Source organism: Coptis chinensis, chromosome 3 (assembly GCF_015680905.1).
Source record: "Coptis chinensis isolate HL-2020 chromosome 3, ASM1568090v1, whole genome shotgun sequence".
Lineage (NCBI taxonomy): Eukaryota > Viridiplantae > Streptophyta > Magnoliopsida > Ranunculales > Ranunculaceae > Coptis > Coptis chinensis.
The window spans coordinates 67,626,610-67,641,177 of record NC_141458.1 but is presented as its reverse complement, the minus strand read 5'-3'; the positions used below and the strand labels follow the sequence as shown (position 1 = coordinate 67,641,177).

Genomic DNA, 14,568 nt, shown 5'->3' with positions numbered 1-14,568 from the left:
TATGCTGTAAAAGGCATGAATGCAACTAATCTTTACAAAATAAGGCATCATTTTTTTTTATTGGCACAAGAAGGCATTATACAGGTCCTTTACAGTCATCATTGAGGCATCATACAGTGCAAATCAAAGAGAGCATACGCGGTAGCCAAAAAAACAAGGAAAAAATATGAGAGAGCTCGTACCAAAAACACCTCATATGAGCCTGACTAGTACCTTCACATCATTTGCTGATGAAGGCCAGCAGCCTGCTATGCAAGCTCCACCACCATGCCTTCATCAAAGAGCTTGTTGATGCTCACATCCTCATGCATTCCCTTTCGACACCTTGTTTTTACCATAAACTCGTGCCCAAGATGCTGAGCAGGTTCATTGGAGAACAGTACTTTTGTCAAGAGGATCACCAGGTACTATAGCCCAATGATCAAACAGAGAAAAACAAAACGCCTGCCCTTGAGTATTGTTACGGTCTAGTTTGAGCCTAATGGGCTTCATAGGTCCGGAGGAATGAATGGGCTGTTAGGACGGTCTAGTTTGAATGGGCTTCATACATCCGGAGGAATGAATGGGCTGTTAGGACGAAGTCCAAAGAAGAGGAGTACGCAGAAACCATAGAGCGGAGGATATCGAATAATTGGCTAGGCGATGGATAGATATGCCACGTAGTCGAGGACACGTGGGAGGAGCAAGAGAGATGGATGAAAGAAAGATCAAGGGTTAGGCATAGAGAGCGGAGGACCAAGTATAAGAGAGAAGAGAAAACCTAATAGAAGGGGAGGTTGGTTAGTAGGGAGAGAACTGATAACAGAGGGAGGAAGAATTAGGTCATAACAATTGACGCCGTCCGAGTGGACTGAACCCACGACCACACCGGTTAAAAGCTATGGTGCTAAGAGAAGAGATGGCACCAGGCCACCAAAAAGAAAAACAAGAGAGGATACAGAAATGGAAGTCTTATGGAAGCAAATAGTAGAGAAGTGGTCAATCAAACAGAGGTGGTAGGAAAAGAAGCAGATCTGGCGGCGGTGGAGAGAATGAGAGAGATGGAGATAGAGATGGTTAGCCTGAGGAAGAGAATGGAAAGTTTAGGAGAGAGAGAGAAACGACAGAGGTGAGAAGAGCAGAAAACGAAGAGGAAGAAGAGTCAGATGAAGAAGACTCAGTGGGGGAACCTTTGTAGCCGTTAGACAGAGCAGATCCACAAGTGGAAGGCGGCGGAATAACAGATGGTGTCACTTTGCAGCAAGTTCAGTACATGTTAGAAATGGAGAGAGAGGCCATCCAACCATACATCAGGAGAACAGAGGAGCGGCGAACCAGATAATAGCATGACTAAGTCATAATCCACTAGCACCGGCGGTAAGAGCAACGGAGGTCCAGAGGCAATTTACACCGCCTCGGTTTGATCGATTTGACGGAAATAAAGGGGATCCAGTGCATCATGTCCAACACTTTTGCCAACAGTTGGCGTTATGGCAAGAAGATAAGTTCAATGGCTTATAGTGTATGCTTTTTCCAGCGAGTTTGAAAGAACGAGCTTCTAATTGGTTTTACCAACTATCGGTGGGAAGTATAAACATATTCAGTGATATGGAGAAGGAATTCGTCACTCATTATATCCACCAAAAGAAAAGGGCAATGGATGTATCTGCGCTATTCTATGTGAAGCAAGGAGAGGCAGAGACATTACGAGAATTTGTCTCTAGATTCAATGCAGAAGCTTTGAAGGTTTAAAATCTGGATCAGAAGACCGCGGTGTCATAGCATTCAGAAATGGAGTCCGCCAAGGGAGCGAGGTGCACATGTCCATCGTTAGAAATGAGGAAAAAATATCAAGTCTGGCGGAGTTGTATCCAAAACTGGAAAAATACATCAGATGTGAAGATTATGTTCTGCGGACTAGCAAAAGAGGGGGGAAAAGGAGTTAGTGAGGTGGAAAAGGAAAGCGAAAGGAAAGGTAAAGGTGGAAAAATTAAATGATAGATTAAGGGAATTTAAAAGAGTTTATAACCTTTTGTTGTGTCTTTTGTTATATCAAAGACAATAGAGAAGAGGTAAAGATACCGAAGGATCGTCGTATTCTGAGAACCATAAATATCATATTCAGTGGTGAAATTTCAACGCGTAATAGACAAAGAGATAAGATGAGGCGGACTATGCAGATGCAGCAAGTGTGCGAAGTGAGTCTTTTACCCAGGCCAATACCACAGAGTGTCACATGATACAATAATATCACTTTCACGGAGGGGGATAGAGAAACGGTAAGTCTTCCATATGATGACGCACTAGTAGTAATGCTACTATTAGCTAGGTAACTATCTCACCAAAAGAATTTTAATTGATTGTGGTAGTTCTATTGATTTAATATTTTGCATTGCTTTAGATGAAATGCATATAGACTCTGTGGTATTGAGACAAGCGGCGAAGGTAAAAAAAATTTATTTGGCTTCAATGGAATGATGACTGAACCAATTAGGGAGATAGATTTGCCAGTATATGCAGGCCCGATTACCATCAATGCTACAGTCGTGGTGGTAGATTCCACGTCGCAGTGCAATATGATTTTGGGATGCAAACGGATACATGCAATGAAGGATGTCTCATCTACCTATTATTACCAAATACGTGGTTAGGTTCCCTATTAGAGTAGGGAGTTATGAAATCAAGAGAGACCATCCGCAGCACAAGCAAGTTATTTCGCTATGGTGAAAGATATATGGTGAAGAGAAATGGTGGGGCAGAAAGTTCTAAACTCCAAGAGAAAGCATATCAATTACAGATAGGGCTATCCGCGGACCAAGTCTAACTGTAAAGGAGGTACAAATGGTAATGAAGTGGAACTCACAAATGTGGGAACATTGTTAGTAGAATCTATCATGGAAGAAGAAACTGGTAAAATGGTCCGAATCAAATAATGCAAATGATATAGTGTCTTGTAAATGATATGTAATGAAAATGATATTTTCTTTTCCATAACATAAATCTTTTTACTTGTTCTCCAAAAAAAAAAGGAGGCAGATAATAGTTGTCCCAGGACTTGGCATGGTGCGCCAGTTCGAATTAAAGATATAGGGTCGGAGGTGTACGCCAGTCCAAATCAAAGACTCGAGGGCAGATATTAGTTGTTCTCGGACTCGGCATGGTACATACGCTGATCCGAATCAAAGACTCAGGGGTAGATAATAGTTGTCCCCAGACTTGGCATGGTACGCCAGTCTGAATCAAAGACATAGAGGCGGAGGTCCCTGGACTTGGTGTGGTATGCCGATCCAAATCAAAGACTTGGGACAAATATTACTTGTCCCTGGACTTGGCATGGTGTGTCAATCTGAATCAAAGACATCGGGGCGGAGGTCCCTGGACGCGGCATGGTACGCCACTTTGAATCAAAGACTCGGGGGTAGATAATAGTTGTCCCTAGACTTGGTACAGTGCGCCAGTCCAAATCAAAGACATAGGGGCAAAGGTCCCTGGACGCGGCATGGTACGCAATTCCGAATCAAAGATATAAAGGCAGAGGTCCCTGGACGCACCGATCCGTATCAAAATTGGGGGTAGATATTAGTTGTCCCTGGACTTGGCATGGTACTCTATTCCGAATCAAAGCTGGAGACATATATTAGATGTCCACGTACATGGCATAGTACACCCAAAATAAAGGGATAATATAAATTGTCAGCAGACTAATAACAAAACAAAGGTGTCAATTACAATTGAAAGTAAATACTATAACACAAATGAAATATATATATGTGTGTGTGCAGCAAAAAAAAACAGCAATGAAAAGTCTAATGTATGTCATTAGAGAAATAGAATTCACTGTTTTAGCTAAGGGTCAATACTACAAAAGAAAAAATCAATTGCAGCTCAACAAAGAATGGGCTGAAAAACCAAGTTACGACGAGGGGCATGTACAAAGAAAGAAAGGAAAACAGCGAAACTTGAATTAAACATAGAGAATGGAAGATAGGGAGTCCACGATAACATTATTAGATAGAATTTCAAAGTGACTCTGATTGCCTAGAATAGCAACACAAATACACTTGTTGTAATTGTAGCAAAGTACCATGATGAACTTTGTACGACAGTGACGGTGTTTGTGATGGTAGGTTGCGTAGTATGTGGTCTCGGTAGTTTGCAGCGGCCTCATTGGCATCGAGATCGTGACAAAACTAGGGGGCACACGGATATCTAAAGGAACAAATACAAATATACCATGTTACAGTATCAAATGTGATACAATAAATTATTAATTATTAACACCAAAGTGAAAGGAAAAACGTTCACATATATTCAAAGTAATTCTTAAATGCAAATATAAGCACCAAAAGTTGTGTATAGTGATCTCACGTAACTCGTTGAAACAATTTTGGACCATTGCTTAATGAATAAGGCATTGCATTTGTTGATTATGTCAAAACTAGTTTGTGGTGGCATACTTGGCACATAGAGTGCAGCCCAGCTAAAGGGCATGTGGGCATAGAAATGGATTACAAAGGTGGGGATCGCCAGTTTAGGGTGTAAGTCGGGAACTGAACATTGGCCGCCTCTGAGTTCGCAGATATGCTCCAATAACGGGGACAACTTTGGGGAATGACTCTTCATATCAGTGAATCAACCTGAGGCCAAATACAACGGAGTGAGCAGTGAGCAAAAATGAAATAATCGAGACGATAAATTAATATCGGACACTCACTATCAAAGCAAAATTTGGAGTACCACAATGGGACACGGGGTTTGGCTTCCACAGACTACAAGTTCCCCAACAGATATAAGGGAAAGAATTTCCTATTTGTATATGGGTGATATGGGTGATATCTAGATTCAAAATGAATGACTTCTTACAAAGCAGTGTGGTATGGGAGATACCGCGGATCTATCTCTTGGATAGTAGACTAGATGATAGAGCAAGTTGGCTATGGGTGATATCACAGACCTATCCGTTGGATAATAGACTAGTTGATAGAGCAAATTGGGCATGGATGATACCGCGGACCTATCTTTCAGATAGTTGACAGAGTGAGTTGGATATGGGTGATACTGCGGACCTATCCCTTGGATAGTAAACTAGTGGACAGAGCGAATTGGGTACGGGTGATACCACAGACCTTCGGATAGTTGATAGAGCGAGTTGCATATGGGTGATACCACAGACCTATCCCTTGGATAGTAGACTAGTTGACAGAGCGAATTGGCTATGGGTGATACTACGAACCTATCCTTTGGATAGTACAAAGTGAGTTGTGTATTGTTGATACCATAGACCTATATATAAAATTCTTTCAATTAAACTTAGTAGATTGAGTTAAAAGATCTTTAGTGAGTTTTGATAAACTGAAGTTTCTTGGCACCGTGGACCTATGGACAGTCAGCGGAGCAGTACTAGGGGGCAAAGGGGAATTGTAATCATATGCCTCGAGACAGATAGAAGAAGGAACAAAGTAATTAAAGCAATTATCCCTTTTGTGGTATATTCACCCTTCTACTAAGAGAGTGGGGCAATCTAATTGAGATGCTAGTTTGAACTGGAGCAACGCGACAAATACTTTTCAATATACTAACACTATTTACATGAGTCAAGGGTAGGTAAAGGAGCTTGTTGAGTATAGAATTGACATGCAAGGAGGGGAACTAAATCCTTATATCACTATTGGAGGCAAAATTCTTCACCAAGATATTCAAAAGCTTTCTTAAATGACCATATCGAGACAAAAGCCAATAGTGCCTGGGAAACCACTAAGGGCCGATATGCGGAACAAACAAAAATAAACAACAAGTCTTAAACCAGAAGTGGTGAAAGCGCCATAGTAGTAAGATTACTCCGCAGCTGGAGTATCATCCCCAGCCATGGGATTTGATTCTTCCTCGATGGTTTTTTCGGTAACGTCATCATCAGAGGAATCATGATCAGGAAACAGTTTTGGAGCTGTGGGAAACTTCATTTGAGGGCTGGAGGATCCTTCCCAGTCACTAATTGAAGGGAAGTTGGTGGTTAGAGAGTTATCGCGAGTAGAAGCTAAAGGGTGTGAGTGAGAAGAACGAGATGGTTTAGCTTTCAAACAAGGAATTGGGGGACCTATTTTCTTTTTGGCCTTCTTTATGGAAATCTTGGAGGACTTAGGGGGACAAGGGTTTAACCCACATGAACAATGATCTGACATATGTTATACATTGGCTCAAGTATCAATGATGACGCGAGGAATTGGTAACTTGAGATAAGTGTAATATTCAAACCACAATAGACCATAGGGGAGGAGTTATTGGCACCGCGGACTTGTAGTCTGTAGCCCGGGGGCAATTGTTACGGTCTTGTTTGAGCCTAATGGGCTTCGTAGGTCTGGAGGAATGAATGGGCTGTTAGGACGGTCTAGTTTGAATGAGCTTCATAGGTCTGGATGAATGAATGGAGGACGAAGTCCAAAGAAAAGGAGTACGCAAAAACCATAGAGCGGAGGATATCGAATAATTGGCTCGGCGGTGGACAGATATGCCACGTAGTAGAGGACACATGGGAGGAGCAAGAGAGATGGATGAAAGCAAGATCAAGGGTTAGGCATAGAAATCGAAGGACCGAGTATAAAAGAGAAGAGAAAACCTAATAGAATGGGAGGTTGGTTAGTAGGGAGAGGACTGATAACAGAGGGAGGAAGAATTAGGTCATAACAAGTATGCTTCCGCAAGTTTGTCTCCAAACCAAACGACTTTATGACTGGTAAAGTTGCCTTGACAATATAAGCTGGAGTACCAGGCTGAGAGACCTATGTCACGTGTCCACGACGGCGAGATAACACCATGCAGATTGTAGATACACAATCAATCGGGGTTTCTATCTCTACATAGTAAACAGGTTCCATAAGCCTCGGGAGTTGCCATGAGAAAGGATGAATAGGCCACCCGTCATGGGAATGATCTGACTAGTAGTACCCCTATGCAAGGGCTCCTGAGCGATGTACACATTAACAATCTTGAACTTCACATTTTAGATAGGTTCATCACAAAGTGGTCCTTCTCTTGCACCCCACGGGAACCCCTGAACAATGGAAATCTTGACAATGCTCAGCAAATTCGTGTCAACTTCACTTGGGAGAGTATTATCGTAAGACGTTAGGCCCCTGCTTGTTAGGGCCAAAAGCCCAAATAGACCGTGCCGAATGAAAATGCCAATCATAACTCTTCAATAAGAAATTGCCAATTGTTTTTCAATTCCAATCAATGCTTACAAATACCATTTTCAATATCTTCTCCTAGCCCCTGACCAGAAGCTTAGCACTCATATATAGTTATTTAATTCTTTTTGTTTGGTGTTTCAGCAATACATTTCATGGATATGATGATAGGATGAGGACTCCACCACAGTTCCACAAAATGACACAACTGGATCTGCCACATTAACTTTCACTTCAGAATAGATCTCCCTAAGATCCTTCATTGTGCAGTCCAAATAACACTCCCCAATACCTAAAATAGTGTGTTCCCCTGAGACCCTCAACCATTTTTGGTAACTCTTGGTTTCAAAGGCTCTGTCACCGTCCGTCTTGACAACCGGAAGAGTATTGAAAATTAGCACAGGCCTGAATATGTAAACCTTTTCGTTATAGTTCACAATGCACAGTGTAGCTATTTTCATTATTGAAGTGTCAACCCACTTAATGAGTACCCATGAACCAGCAGGAGTTTTCGCAATGGAATGGCGATAACGGGCTAGATAAACTCATAGCTTTGTTACTTCTTCTACAGTCATATTTTTCGTCTTCTGCTGAATAACCTTCTCCCAGACCCAAGTGTGTTCAGTTTGAATTTCACCAATGTAAGCTTTACCAAAAGCATAAAAAACACTAGAGTCAGACTTGGGATAAAGCTTGGTAACATTAAGCAAGAGAGACCAGAATGATTGCAATCTCTTGTTTGATCAAAAACTGAAGAGTCCTATCTTGAGACTTTCATTTCCAGTCTCGTATATATATATATATTGTGTATCGTATTTTATCTAGGCACCGGGAAAAATAGATAATTTTCCTTTTTTTCGTTGCTTTTCTTTCTATTACTTCGAAAGTAGCTGCTTCAGCTTTAGCCACTCGAATTTTGAGGCCCTATCCATTTATGCTCAGCCTTCTTAGTCGAAGCTTCCTTAGCATAAGGGATATGTTGAACCAGCATATCAGTGAAGCCTGTCTGCTGACCCAAAAACAGAACTACAAGCCAACCTTAGAAGAGGCCGGACATTCAACCTATATGTCGGCATGCCACAATACGTACTAAGAGCGTCGCAAAGTTCTACAAAAGTCACCTCCACACTCTTCTTACACTCCCCAGTTACTTGGCTATAGATCTTGTAAAGCGTTTCAAGGACACACTGTATGAATGATCTATCCCTTCCATTCGCAGGAGGTTCTCCCATAAAGCCCTACTATCAGGATGATAAATATGTATCTCCCCAGAGACAAGAAGCACATATAATGGAATCAAATGGGATCCCACGGAGCTTTACGTACAGCGCAGCCTATCAAACGAATATAGTGTGAAGGAGTGAAGGACCACCCTGCATTTGCACTTGCAAAATAGACATTTTCAGCTGCTGGATTAATGGCCTATCGCCTCCAGCAGTCGAAGGGGGTGGCAGAGATGTGGTTATTATTTACTTCTAATATGTGCCTTTTGTTGGAGTTATCCTTCACATGAGGAGAAAAGGATTTCTACTTGTGTACATAAGCCTAAGTGTGACCCGCGCTCTGAATAGGCTTGCCCAAGGCGCGACCCGTGCTCATGTCTTGGTCGACCTCCAGGCACATTAGCGTGACTCGCGCTCGACTTGGCCTTAGCTAAGGCGCGCCCCGCACCCTTGCCTATTTTTTGGAGAATTCTATTTTTGTGGACCGCGAGTTTGCAATAAAGGTTTTTTGGCAAAACCTAACACACGGGAGACAACACAGAAGTAAGAGAAAACCTAATCTTGAAAGCTATCAAGATTGAGAGATAACCTTTACAAAGAGACAAGCCTGTAAAGAGACAGCGAGGAGTGATCTAGTAAGGTGAGAGACTGCAAGGAGTGATTGTAATCTTCCTTCCCACTTTATAAAATGATTAGCTCTTGTGAAAGTATGCACCATTGGCCGAACCACGATATATCTTTGTTTTATGGTTTGCTTTTACTGTTTTACATTATTATCTGTTGTTAATAGTTGTTTAACGAGTTGGGCATGTTAGTTTGGTTGTAGGGAATATTTAGATTGTTGTCTGGAGTTGTTATTGTTCAAATACAAGTTATCTGTATAGTGGGGAATCGATTGCTATCGGTGTATAATCCCAATAAGTGGTATCAGAGCCAGGTTAGATTAGTCTAGGGTGTTATCCAAATCTTGGTCGGAAGGTGTTTGACAAAACTCCTGAGAGAAGATTTGAATTTAAATAACTAGTAGAGATGGACAATTCCGTGAACACTCGCATGACGAGTCTGAATAGGAAGAACTACACTATTTGGAAAACCAAGATGGAAGACTTGCTTTATTGCAAGGACTTGGCACAACCCATTGAGGATCAAGGAGAAAGACCGAAAACGGTTGCTGCGGCTGAGTGGAGCAAGCTTGATAGAAAAACAATTAGGTACATTCGACAGTGGATTGACGACAGTGTCTTTCACCATGTATCCCAAAAGACTACAGCTTTTGGCTTGTGGAAGAAACTCGAAAACCTTTATGAGAGGAAGTCGGGCGGAAACAAAGTGCTGGTCGTTAAGAAGTTTGCCAACACGAAGTACCAAGAAGGTTCTTCAATGTCAGAGCATCTTAGCGAAGTATAGAATTGATAGGGTTATATACTAAAAGCATTACTTTTGTAATAACTCTAATTCTTTATATTTTGAATGAGAATTATATTGGCAAATGTTATGCATATTATATATGTTATTAGTTATATGCATGTGTCTAATACTTTATGTTGTAGATGATATGGTGTGTGGTGACACACAGAAGATCATATCATCAGTACCTTATAAAGTATAAGTAAACGTTCACAACCTAGATGGATTTGGACAAACCATTGGTACGGTTGTAGTATAATCTGGTATTAGTCTATCTTGACTATAGGATTACACTAGTACACTTTGTGTGTATTGAACAGGACCAAGTGAGGTTGTTTCTCTTTATACTGACTATATAAGAGAACAAACGCCTTTGTTATTATGGATGCTTGTCCTCTTAATCCGGATATAATAACGGACACTTACGTGCATTGTACATTGCTTTAAATCATCAATGAGTGAGATTCATTTGTGAATCAACAAACTCGATAGATTGGGTAATGACATTGTATGTAAGGTGTGCTGTTGATTATAGAAAGAATCCGTGTCCCGCAAGAAGTCGGGCTGATGATGTCCCCTTGAGGAGCTCATAAGGATTGTCATGTAAACCCTGTAGGTGGATTTGATCCGACATGACAATGAGGTTGAGTGGTACTACTCAAGGACATAAGAAGCTGATAATATAGTTGTCAGTAACTTGACTTAATCAACGGGCATTCGATATCTTAAACACGGGGAGATCAACGAGCATATAATATGGAGCCCATAAATGCTGACACGTAATTTGGGATTAGGGCGGTAGTTCAACAATGAACTTTAGTGGAATAAACCATTTGTTGACAGACTTGGGTTGTGTGTTCTGGGCGAACATGGGAAGCCCAAGCCCGTCAGGAGGCCCAACCCTAATTTCTCCTCATAGTCCTTGTTGTAACCTATAAAAAGAAACCTCTTTCTCTGGCCGTTTTTTCTCAGACATCACTCAAGCAAAAACATATCCAAATTTCGGTTCTAAGGTTGAGAGAGAGAAAGAGGCCAAGTGAGAAAGAAGAGGTTGGAAGATCATTGCCCACACAACGTCCACTCTGTGCATATGAATACAACAGAAGATCAAGAGGTTACTGATTCTGGATTCTCAGAGTTATCATAGCTGATCTACAGGTATGTTTTCTAATCAAAATCGTGAACCCCATTAATTCCGCTGCGCATGGTTTTCACGATTTGTAGAAATTTACATTCTGAAATAACAGTTCCTACAAGAATACCATCAATCAGATGCATTTGATGAAGATTAATTTGGGAGATGAAGTTGAGGCTTTATTTCTATTAGGCTTTCTACTCGAAAGTTGGGAGATGTTAGCAGTCTCTCTACACGGAGCAGCCAAGGATGGAATCGTTACCATGGAGATGGCTACCGTGACTTTGTTGAATGAGGAGACTAGAAGGAGTTCAAAAGGCAGCTCCTCTCACTCAGAGATCCTTGTCACAAAGAAACGGGGGAAAGGTAGAAACAGGAAACCATCTCGTTCTAGAGGTGATGACAGAAGTAAATCTAGGGGTGAAGCTAGAACTCCTAAGGCAGAGAGGCAATGTTACTATTGTGCCACCAAGGATCACTTCAGATATGAGTGCAGAACACTGAAGAGGGATGAGAAGAATAACTATGTACATGAAGACATGGTGCAGAGGAACGGAAACACAGGCAGAGATACTACCGCACTAGTCGATGACCTAGTGGGAATTGTGTTAGATTGTGGTGTGTGCTGTCTTAGTACCTCATGCCAGGATACAGAGTGGGTGATAGATACAAGAGCATCCTATCACGTCACACCACACAGGAAATTCTTCACTACCTACAGCTGTGGTGAATATTGTGAAGTGAAGATGGGTAACAGTGGTGTCTCGAAGATTATAGGCATTGGAGATGTTCATGTAGAAACCAATGTCGGCTACACCTTGACACTCAAGGATGTAAGACATGTCCCTGACATACGGCTAAGCCTAATTTCGGCTGGGAAGTTAGATGACGATGGCTGGAAACTGAGCAGAGGTTCCATTGTAGCAGCCATAGGGAAGAAAACTTGCTCTCTTTACAAAACACAAGCTAGTTTGTGTAAAGCAGAAGTGAATGCGGCAGAAGAAGAAGCTTCCTCCAAACTGTGGCACAAGAGACTGTGTCATATGGGCGTAAAAGGGATGGAAGTTCTTGCTAAGCAAAATGCCTTGCCAGACATCAAAGGTACACATTTAAATACATGTGCTCACTGTTTGGTAGGAAAGCAACACAGGGTGTCTTTCCAAAGATTCCCGTCTCACAGAAAGGACAATGTCCTTGAACTAGTGCACACAGACTTATGTGGTCCTATAAAAGTGAAGTCCCACGGGAAAGCTTTATACTTCGTGACCTTCATTGATGATGCGTCAAGAAAAGTATGGGCATATAGTCTGAAGACCAAGGATGAAGTACTTGGCATGTTTGAGAAATTCCAGCATGGTGGCAGGGAAGTTGTTGAAGTGTATTCGCTCAAATAATGGGGGTGAGTACATTAGGCCGTTTGAAGAGTATTGCCAGAGTCATGGAATTCGTCATGAGCAAACCGTTCCCAAGATACTGCAACAGAATGGAATAGCAGAGAGAATGAACCATACCATTGTATAGAGGATAAGATGCATGTTGTCTCACTCTAAGCTACCTAAAACCTACTGGGTAGAAGCAATGCGTACAGCCGTGCATGTGATCAACCTATCACCGTCAAAGCTATTGAATAGTGATTATCCAGAGAGAGAGTATGGTAAGGCAGAGATGTTGATTATGGATACTTGAGGGTATTTGGGTGTAGGGCATTTGTGCATATTCCGAAGGATGAGAGATCCAAGCTTGATGACAAAGCCAAGCAGTGCATTTTTCTGGGTTATGGAGATGAAAAGTTTGGTTACAAACTCTATGATCCGATTAACAAGAAGGTAATCCGAAGTCGAGATGTTGTGTTCTTGGAAGACCAAACTGATAAGCACCCAAAACTGTATTATAAAACCCCATAGAGACGTAACATTTCGGTCAATTATGTGTTTAATAATTATGAAATAATCGCATCTTCGTGCTTTTTGTAGGTTGGAGCAACTAATGTAAAAATAGTGATAAAGCCAGCATTTAAGCACGGAATAGGGAGTATACATATACCTTCCAATCAAGCCCATGTGAAGCCCAACAAATCCAGACTAAAGCCCAAATACTCAAACAGTATATAATCCAGCTAGAAACGGGATTACATGCAAAGAAGCATCAAACTGCCGAAGCTCATATCTCTTGAACCAGGACTCCGAATGCGACAAGTGAGCTACTCAGACGATCAGTGCGACGAACTCTACGCATTGGCAGGAAGTTGCAAAATTGCCAAAAGACCGAACCTCCACTGGACACAACACAAGGACCCACCATGTGAGCCCACAAGATTTGATGAGTCATCATGCAAGACAAAATAATTGGTACAAATAATTGGTGCAAATTTGACACCTTGCATAAATTTAATGAAGTTGGTTGGTTTAGGTGATGATTATCTAGAAAATGAAAGGTGTAAAATGGGGGTTTAGTTTGGATAAGAGAATAATAAATGAGGGGGGAGTGTTTCACGTGGGAGAATAGAAGAAAAAACTTTCTTATGTAAAGGGGAGAAGGCTAGCATTTACTTCCTTGACTTTTATTTTCTTTTTACATTCTTTGTCTTTACTTTTTGGTTTTTAGCTTTTGTGGTTTTTAGAGAAAAGCTTGTAACTCTTTAATGGTGGACAACACTTCTAGTTCTAAATAAAAACTTCTGTTTTCCTTAGGTAATTGGTTGGTTTTTGTATTCATTTCTTCTTTCTATCTCTTTTTACTTATATATATTGTAACCTTCATTTCAACCCATGATCATGAGCTAGACTCTCCCTTTGTGGAGGGTCGTTAATGATGCTCATGTGAGGAATAACCCTTTTAATTTAATTCTAGTAGTTGTTTAGAAACATAAGTTAGACTCTACATCCTACCCCAAAATGGTAGTTGGTGTGGAGTTTAGTTAGGAACTAAGGTGATGATGATAAGCACCCAAAACTGTAATATGAAATCCCATTGAGACATATAAATTTGGTTAATTATGTGTTTAATAATCATGAAATAAATATATTTTTGTACTTTTGTAGGTATTCGCAGTAAACATGAAAATATTGGTTAAACCTGCGTTAAAGCACAGGGAACGACATATATATGAATTCTTCCAAATCAGCCATGTAAAGCCCAACAAATCCGCACAGAAGCATCAAACTTCCGAAGCTCCTACCTCTTGAACAAGGACTCTAAATGCGACAAGTGAGCTGCTCAGACAATCAGGGCGATGAACTTTACGCATAGGTGGGAAGTTGTAAAATTGCCAAAAGATCGAATCACATCGGATCGCATGTGGACCCACTATCTTGGGCCATAAGATTTGATGAGTCATCAATCATGGAGCATCTCAAGACACAAATGCCAAATTATTGGTGCAAAGTTGACACCTTGCATGTAATTAATTAGATTAAGTGTTAATAGTGAAAAAAAAATGCAAGGTGTCACTTTGTTTTAATGTGGTGGGTAAAAATGAAGTAAATGTGGTTTAGTGTTTCACATGGGAGGAAATGAGATTTCTCTCAAATGAAGAAGAAAATAAAACAAGAGGGGGACTATCCATTTACTCCCTTGACTTATTTTCCTTTATCTTGTATTATTTTAGTTCCTTAGTTTTGGATAGTTTTTAGTTTTGGTT

At 41.0% G+C, this 14,568-nt stretch overlaps 1 pseudogene; it reads right to left on the bottom strand.

Moving 5' to 3' along the window:
* Positions 1-248: 248 nt before the first annotated feature.
* LOC147510507 (110 kDa U5 small nuclear ribonucleoprotein component CLO-like) lies at positions 249-7,426 on the bottom strand (annotated as a pseudogene).
* Positions 7,427-14,568: the final 7,142 nt, after the last annotated feature.